Raw genomic sequence first — 8849 nt, forward strand, 5'->3', positions numbered from 1 at the left:
TTTAGGCCTTGTACCGCTGTAAGAAACATTTAGAACAATCAGCATCGTCAAACTATTGGGCCGTTTCTGTAGCATAAGGGTTTTCTAGGACAATAGGCTGCTAAACTTTTGATCAATCTCTCTCTATTTCTAGTCAAAGAGACGCTGAGAGTGATTTCCTATGAGTCTTACTGCACAGCAGAGTTCCAGTGAGAGAGAGAGAGAGAGAGAGAGAGAGAGAGAGAGAGAGGAAGAGAGTAAAGAATCCGTCCCAGTACTTAATTGCTACTTTATTTATTGACCGTGAGCTTTATTTATCGATTGGACAAAGACGAGAGGTGAAGCTAATATCTGCGTGCAGGAGCAAATACTACAAGTCATTCTATCCGACGCTCGAACAATTCTACCATTCGCCTCCTTAGAATAGAATTATTATGAAACACTAAGACTAGCCCACTACTTTACTATTTCTGCCCATCCATCTCTATTATAGCATTTCAATAAATAGTTACCTGTTTTTTACAGCAGTCAAATTATATTATTGTCAATGGATCTTTTCGGTTTGAACGGCAGTTTTTAAAAATAATTTCCACCTAACTAAACACTTTTAAACTTCGTATACTGGTAGAATGTGTTTATAAAACATTTTTTTCTCTTGGATTTATTGAGAAAATTCTATGGTTTGTAAGATATTTGTTGTTGCTTTTCTTCAATTTCTGCAATTTCAACCAATCAATGACGTCTATTGAGGTGAAAACATTCTGTGCCGTATGAATATGTCCCTCGTTTAAGAAACAGATTGGGTTTATTTACATTTCTGAAGAAAAAAAGATACCCTTCACCCCCACCACCCCTTACCCTAACCCTAGCCCTAAAACAGATTGAAATGCTAGGGTCATAATTATGGGTGACAATTTCATATGACACCGCTAGAAAAACTGCCGTTCAAACCGAAAAGATCCTTGTCAATTTTTCATAACAATTTATTATCAATTTAAGACTATACTAAAACCAGTGAAAAAATAAAATAAAGTTTTATGGCCATAAGACTGAAAGAGGAACAAGATTCATTACAACAATTATATATACACAGACATGCAGGAAGTAAATAGACACCTATAATTTTCAGAATCTTTTATTTGGTATTATTTGGTTGAAGGAGAGGTTTTCTTCTAGCTGCTCGTCCATAATATCCAAGCTTGATGCAGATATGTAACACGCGTTCTTGGACTAACTTCTAGCTGTTTTGCAATGTCAGAAGCCTTCGAACGGGGTTCGTTTTCTACAATTCTCTGCCAACAGCGAAGCTTCCTTTCTGAGGGCTCAGGTCGGCCGGGACGAGAATCTGGTGATTCTTTTCCTTGGCTTTTGAATTGCCCTATAATTCTATTAACAGTAGCAAGAGGAATTAGAAGATTTTTGGCAATTTTTCGCTGGCTAAGACCAGCCTCAGATTGCCCAGCAATACGACCTCTTTGAAAATCTGTCAGTTCTGCTGAATTTTTTATGCGTAGCATGGTTACACTTCGCAAATGTTTAATATAATGGCACCTGGAATGAATAAGAATAATTACATTGTAAATTCTACACCGCTGAAAATATATTAAGACGCTTAGATCAGAAATTTTGAAAATTAAAGGTGTCTATTTGCTTCCCGCATGTTTGTGTATATATTACGCACTAATCTTCATTCACTAGTATATTCCCTACTAATCTTCATTCACTAGTATATTCCCTACCGCAAACGCGGCGAGCTGGCAGAAACGTTAGCACGCTGGGCGAAATGTTTAGCGACATTTCGTCTGCCGCTACGTTCTGAGTTCAAATTACGCCGAGGTCGACTTTGCCTTTCATCCTTTCGGAGTCGATTAAATAAGTACCATTTACGCACTGGGGTCGATATAATCGACTTAATCCGTTTGTCTGTCCTTGTTTGTCCTCTCTGTGTTTAGCCCCTTGTGGGTAGTAAAGAAATAGGCAATTCGTTCGACTTTACGTTCTGTGTTCAAATTCCACCGTGGTTGACTTTGCTTTCATCCTTTCGAGGTCGATAAGATAAATACCAGTTGAACACTGAGGTCGATGTAATCGGCTTAACTCTTTCTCCAGACTTGCTGGCTTTGCATCAAAATTTGTAACCAACATATTCCCTTCCGCCAAGGCAGCAAGTTCGTAAAATCATTATTACGCCGGGAAATGCTTAACGATATTTCGTCCGTTCTGAATTCAAATTCCACTGAGGTTGACTTTGCCTTTCACCCTTTCAGGGTCGATAAAATAAGTACCAGTTGAGCATTTGGGAGTCGATGTAATCAACTTATACGCTTCCCCTTGAAATTGCTGGCCTTGTGCCAAAATTTGAAATCAATATATATCCTACCATCATTCTTCCTCAGTTGTTTTTCTTGTCTTTCTTAAGAATTGTCCAGACATATTTGTCAGTTGCAGTTCATTTCTTTGGAATGGTTTGAGCGATGGCATGGCAGAATCGTGAGAACATCGGACAAAGCGCATTGTAGGATGTATATTCCAGCTCTTTTCGTCCAGTGTTAAAATTCTGTCGAGAAGACGAAATTTTTTTTTTTTTTAGTTGTTTGTCTTTTTTCTTATGTGTTCAAAGTTCAAATCCTGCCAAAGACAATTTAGCGTGTCATCCTTCGGGGACTTTCCCATATTAGCCACTCGCGAGGGTGGAGGACAATTGGAGTCCGAGGAGCCTGATATTGTTTCTGAGTAATCTTAGCTCGTGAAAAGATATATATTGTTGACGTGAAAAGAACAGTGTCCCTAAAAAGTTAAATTGAATCGATAATAGTCCAAGAAAAACCTGACCGAAATTAGCAAATGAAATGAAGAAAGTGACAGAGCGTGTGGGAAAGAACAGTGATTGACTGTTGTGAGGAAGAAAAAGAAAGGTAAAGAGGAAGAGAAACTAGGAGAAAGATTAATTCTAGGACTGACGCTGATTTATTGTTATCAGAATTAATAACCAGAAACTTCTGGAGGTTTAATTGTCTCCAACCAGGCCCTTAACTGGAACTCACTGGGGAAGCGAGAAGTGGGCCGAGCCGAAGAGGATCCCCCAGAACCGCGTCCGTTGGAAAAATGCTGTTGCGGCCCTATGTTCCCCGAGGAATTAAGAGGTCTATTAATACATATACATACAATCATACATACATACATACATACATACATACATACATACATACATACATACATACATACATATATACATGTACATATATATATACATGACGGGCTTCCACACAGTTTCCGTGTACTGAATTCACTTACAAAAGCATTTGTAGGCCTGGTGTTATTGTAGAAGACAATTGCCCGTGGTGCCGCAAAGTGGGACTGAACCCGAAACCAAGTGGTTGTAATGTGAGCTTTTTAACAATGTAGGCATATGCTTGCGCCTGCTATTATCAACAAAATTTAAAGCATTTTTTTTTTTTACTTGTTTCAGTCATTTTGACTGCGGCCATGCTGGAGCACCGCCTTTAGTCGAGCAAATCGACCCTGGGACTTATTCTTTGTAAGCCCAGTACTTATTCTATCGGTCTCTTTTGCCGAACTGCTAAGTGACGGGGACGTAAACACACCAGCATCGGTTGTCAAGCAATGCTAGGGGGACAAACACAGACACACAAATACACACACATACATACATATACATATATATACATATATATGACAGGCTTCTTTCAGTTTCCATCTACCAAATCCACCCACAAGGCATTGGTCGGCCCGGGGCTATAGCAGAAGATACTTACCCAAGATGCCACGCGGTGGAACTGAACCCGGAACCATGTGGTTGGTTAGCAAGCTACTTACCACACAGCCACTCCTGCACCTGTTTTTTTTTTTTTTGGACATTTTAAAAGTAGGTTTCGAACCTACTATTTATCTAATAATGTTGAAGCTACGTTATAACTAATAAAATTACTAAGAAAAAATAATTCCTAAAAAAAAAAAAAAAAATTATCTGTCAGAAGTGGGATTCGAACCCACGCCCACATTCGTGGACCAGAATACTCGACGTTCTGGTTAAGATAACATGTACCTTGAGTCTGGCGCCTTAGACCGCTCGGCCATCCTGACAGCTACGGTAACAGCTGCTGATATCAGATGTAGTTCTATAATACATACGTGTGAGTGAGTATGCTTGTGTGCGTGTGTGTGTGTGTGTGTGCGTGTGTGTGCGTGTGTGTGTGTGTGCGTGTGTGCGTCTGTGTGTGTGTGTACGTGCGCTCGCGCGTGTGCGTATGAGCACGCGTGTTAGTGTGTGTGATCGTGTGTTTGTGTGTGTATGTTTGTATTTATGTATATATAAATATACACGCACGCACGCATATATATAATATATATATATATATATATATGCAATTAAGGACAACTACTTAATAAGGAAAACTTACAAGAAATTGTCAGGTAGATAGCGTGAAAACCTCATAAGAGAAAAAATTTCGAAAATAATTATTTCTTATTGAACATATTAATTATATATAGAGGGCATTATACATATGCCACACGCTAAGAGGGACAATTGACTAATTGTCCCTCTAGCGTGGGGCATGTATGTATAATGCCATCTGGAATGTATGTATAATGCCCTCTATATATAATATATATATATATATATATATATATATATATATATAATATATATATATAGAGAGAGAGAGAGAGAGAGAGAGAGAGAGAGAGAGAAAGACAGAGGCGCAATGGCCCAGTGGTTGGGCAGCGGACTCGCGGTCGTAGAATCGCGGCTTCGATTCCCAGACCGGACGTTGTGAGTGTTTATTGAGCGAAAACACCTAAAAGCTCCACGAGGCTCCGGCAAGGTGGGGGTGGGGTGGCGATCCCTGCTGTACTCTTTCGCCACAAATTTCTCTCACTCTTTCTTCTGTTGGCCTGCTCGCTTAGCCAGCGGGCTGGCTAAAGCAATGCGAAGCGCATTGTGACCAGCGATGTGTAGCAGCATCTGATAGCCTGGTCGGTCACGGTGATCACGGTGATATATATATGTGTTTTTTGTGGGTTCTTTTTGTGTTTTCTTGTTTAGCAATTTTTTTTCCTCTGTCTTCCCTTCTCTGGATCTTTCCTTCTCCTATGTTTCCGACGAAGAGCTCTGCTCGAAACGTTAAACCCTCCTTCTTCCCTTCTTTCCTGAGCGTCCAATAATACTTTATTTGTTCCACGTCCTCGCGTTGCTGTGTTTTTTTTTTGTGTTTTCTTGTTTGGATTAACTATATATATATATATATACACATGTTTATGTGTATATGTATGTGTGTGTGTGTGTGTTTATGTATGTATAAATGGATGGATGGGTGTATATCTCGAGCCGCTGTGGCTTTTACCTGCTTTTTTTACCTGCTTTTTTTATCACCGATGCTGATAAAAAATATAATACCATTCAGGAACCGGCATCGATGACAACCATTACGCCCCTTCTCTGAAAAATGCTGACCTTAGGCAAACTTCGAAAGAAACTATTATTATAATTATTATTATTATTATTATTATTATTATTATTATTATTATTATTATTATTATTATCATTATTATTATTATTATTATAATTATTATTATTATTATTATTATTATTATTATTATTATTATTATTGTTGTTGTTTTTGTTTTTGTTTTTGTTTTTGTTAGCGTTGACAAGATTGAGTTTGTTGGTCTGTTCCAGAGAACTTTAGGGCCGGGTGCCTATGGTTAATGTCTAGAGATCCTCGGCCTGGCAGTACTACCGTTGGGGAGCACTGCCCCCTCGGGCTAAACTCTACAGGCACGGAAGTGTAGTCAGCTGGGCTTGCTCGAGATGCCCGCAGAACAACGAAACTGTCCTTCACGCTCTCGTCCAGTGCCCGAGCATTTCGGACTTGTGGATTTGTGTCGAACACTTGCTGTCGCGTGTAGGACGGATCCGGCTACCGGGTGAGTCCATTGTGAAGATAGTCCCACCGTCTTCCTTTGGTCGGGAAGAGCAGGCGGTTTTTTTCTTTGCTTGGTATCCTTAGCGAAAGAGGTTGTGTGGGGGCCCAGATTAAAAAGGCTGAAGACAGATACTTTCCAAGCCCTCATCAACTTTACCAAGTTTCAGTTAAAAAGGAAAGTGAGGGTGGGGAAGGAAGTTCTGACCCCACCCACCAGCAATTTTGTTAAAAGATGGGTTAATGTTGCAAGAATGGGCCTACTTTAAGCATGCGCCTGTAGACAAAAGTGGAAATGACACATACCCTGGTGATCAGGACTGTCGTGGGTTTGTGGGGTTTTCTCGAGCAGTTCTAGAAGAGCTCACTCTGTTGGAAAATTTTGTTGTTATATTCGATTCTTTTCATTGTTTAAACAACTTTCATGTAACCCCACATTGTATTTGTCCTAAATTATGTAAACCTTTTGTGGTTAATAAAGAAATCATTATTATTAGCACGCCGGGCGAAATGCGTAGCCGGATTTCGTCTGCCGCTACGTTCTGAGTTCAAATTCCGCCGAGGTTGACTTTGCCTTTCATCCTTTCGAGGTCGATTAAATAAGTACCAGCTACGCACTGGGGTCGATGTGATCGACTTAATCCGTTTGTCTGTCCTTGTTTGTCCTCTCCGTGTTTAGCCCCTTGTGGGCAGTAAAGAAATTGGTATTTCGCCAGTCGCTACGTTCTGAGTTCAAATTCCGCCGAGGTCGACTTTGCTTTTCATTCTTTCGGGGTCGATAAATTAAGTACCAGTTGAGTACTGGGGTCGATGTAATCAACTATCCTCTTCCCCTCAAATTCCATTTATTAAGAAAGGTAAGGCAGCGAGCTGGCAGAAACGTTAGCATACCACGCGAAATGCTTAGCAGTATTTCGTCTGCCGCTACGTTTTGAGTTCAAATTCCGCCGAGGTCGACTTTGCCTTTCATCCTTTCGGGATCGATAAATTAAGTACCAGTTGAGTACTGGGGTCGATGTAATCAACTATCAACCTACCCACAAATTTCAGGCCTTGTGCCTAGAGTAGAAAAGATTCTTATTAGCATTACCAAGCACTAATACAAAATACATATGAACCTTTTACACTTCGTTCAGCTGCCAAGAAATATCTCCCTAATTCCACTATCACACCATAAGAAATAAATAAATAAATAAATTTTTTAAAAAGTGCCTGAATGATAAATCACAGTTGGGGATCCTTTGATCATAAGTCCGTTCGATCAAAGCTGATGTAGGCGGGAGCTAAATAAAAAACCAAAACAACACCTAGCACTGTTTTTAAACAAAGGTCGGGGTGGTCATGGTAGGAACATCTTTGATGATACGCCGGCTTGAATAGAATACAAATAACAACAGTTAGTATAGCGAATATACAACTATATATATATATATATATATATATATATATATATTATATATATATACACCTATTGTTAATAGACCAAACATGTCCAAACATCCACGACTTCGCTATTGTTAATAAAAAATATTGCGTTAATCTCCGAAACAAAAGATATTTAAGGGATATTTGGTTCAAGTAGGGGTCTGTTTGTTTATATAGTTGAGAAGAATAGCGGGGTCTGTTGTGTTGCTCTCCTCTGAAATAGACGTACGTACGCACGCGCACAACGAACGTACAGACACTAAGCGCCACGGATAGAGAGGCAGATAGATAAACGTACGCAGACTGACACATGCGCGCGCATGTGTGTTTTATGTCTGTCTATCTATCTATCTATCTATCTATCTATCTATCTATCTATCTATCTATCTATCTATCTATCTATCTATCTATCTATCTATCTATCTATATATATATCTCTCTCTCTCTCTATCTATCTATCTATCTATCTATCTATCTATCTATCTATCTATCTATCTATCTATCTATCTATCTATCTATCTATCTATCTCTCTCTATATCTATCTATCTATCTATCTATCTATCTATCTATCTTCTATCTATCTATCTATCTATCTATCCATTTATCTCTCTCTCTCTCTCTCTTCTATATATATATATATATATATATATATATATATATATATATATATATCTCAATCTCTATCTATCTATCTATCTATCTATATGCTATCTATCTATCTATCACTGTCCGTCGTCTGTCACTGCCTGTCTCCCTCTCTTTCCCTCTCTCTCTCTCTCTCTTTCTCCCTCTCTCTCCACACACACACACACACACACAAATACACACACACGCGCAAGTTATGTTTAACTATCCAAACATTTTATGTATTCACGTGTCTTTATATTTTGCTTGAGATTTATTTACGTTCTTCCTTGAAATTCCAACCGGACATTAACAGAACGACAAAGCATTTTTCTGTTTGAGTCAACGCGATTCCAAGGATTTGTGGCTACGCACATACACACACAAACAGAAACATGCACACACACACATAAAGACAAACGCCACACACATACACACCTAAAACACATACACACCTAAAACACACACACACACACACACACACACACACACACACATAGGTGTTTCTGCAAATATACATTCATATAGTGAATATAAATGTATTTACGAATGAATATGTACGCATGTATGTATGTATGTATGTATGTATGTATGGATGGATGTATGTATGTATGTATGCGTGTTTGTGTGTGTATGTGTATGTATGTATGTATGTATATATATGTATTTATGTATGTATGTTTGTATGTATGTATGTATGTATGTATGTATGTATGTATGTATGTATGTATGCGTGTTTGTGTGTGTATGTATGTATGTATGTATATATATATGTATGTATTTATGTATGTATGTTTGTATGTATGTATGTATGTATGTATGTATGCTTGTATGTATGTATGTATATGTATGTATGTATATGGATGTGTGTGTGT

The 8849-nt window shown here is 38.6% G+C and overlaps 1 non-coding gene across 1 annotated transcript; it reads right to left on the reverse strand.

The window, feature by feature from the left end:
- Positions 1–3968: 3968 nt before the first annotated feature.
- On the reverse strand, positions 3969–4083 carry Trnal-caa. The gene is made up of 2 exons: positions 4046–4083; positions 3969–4014 (listed from the first exon to the last, which is right to left on the reverse strand). It is a non-coding gene; the product is annotated as a tRNA-Leu (tRNA).
- Positions 4084–8849: the final 4766 nt, after the last annotated feature.

Source organism: Octopus sinensis, linkage group LG13 (genome assembly GCF_006345805.1).
Source record: "Octopus sinensis linkage group LG13, ASM634580v1, whole genome shotgun sequence".
In the NCBI taxonomy this organism is placed as follows: domain Eukaryota; kingdom Metazoa; phylum Mollusca; class Cephalopoda; order Octopoda; family Octopodidae; genus Octopus; species Octopus sinensis.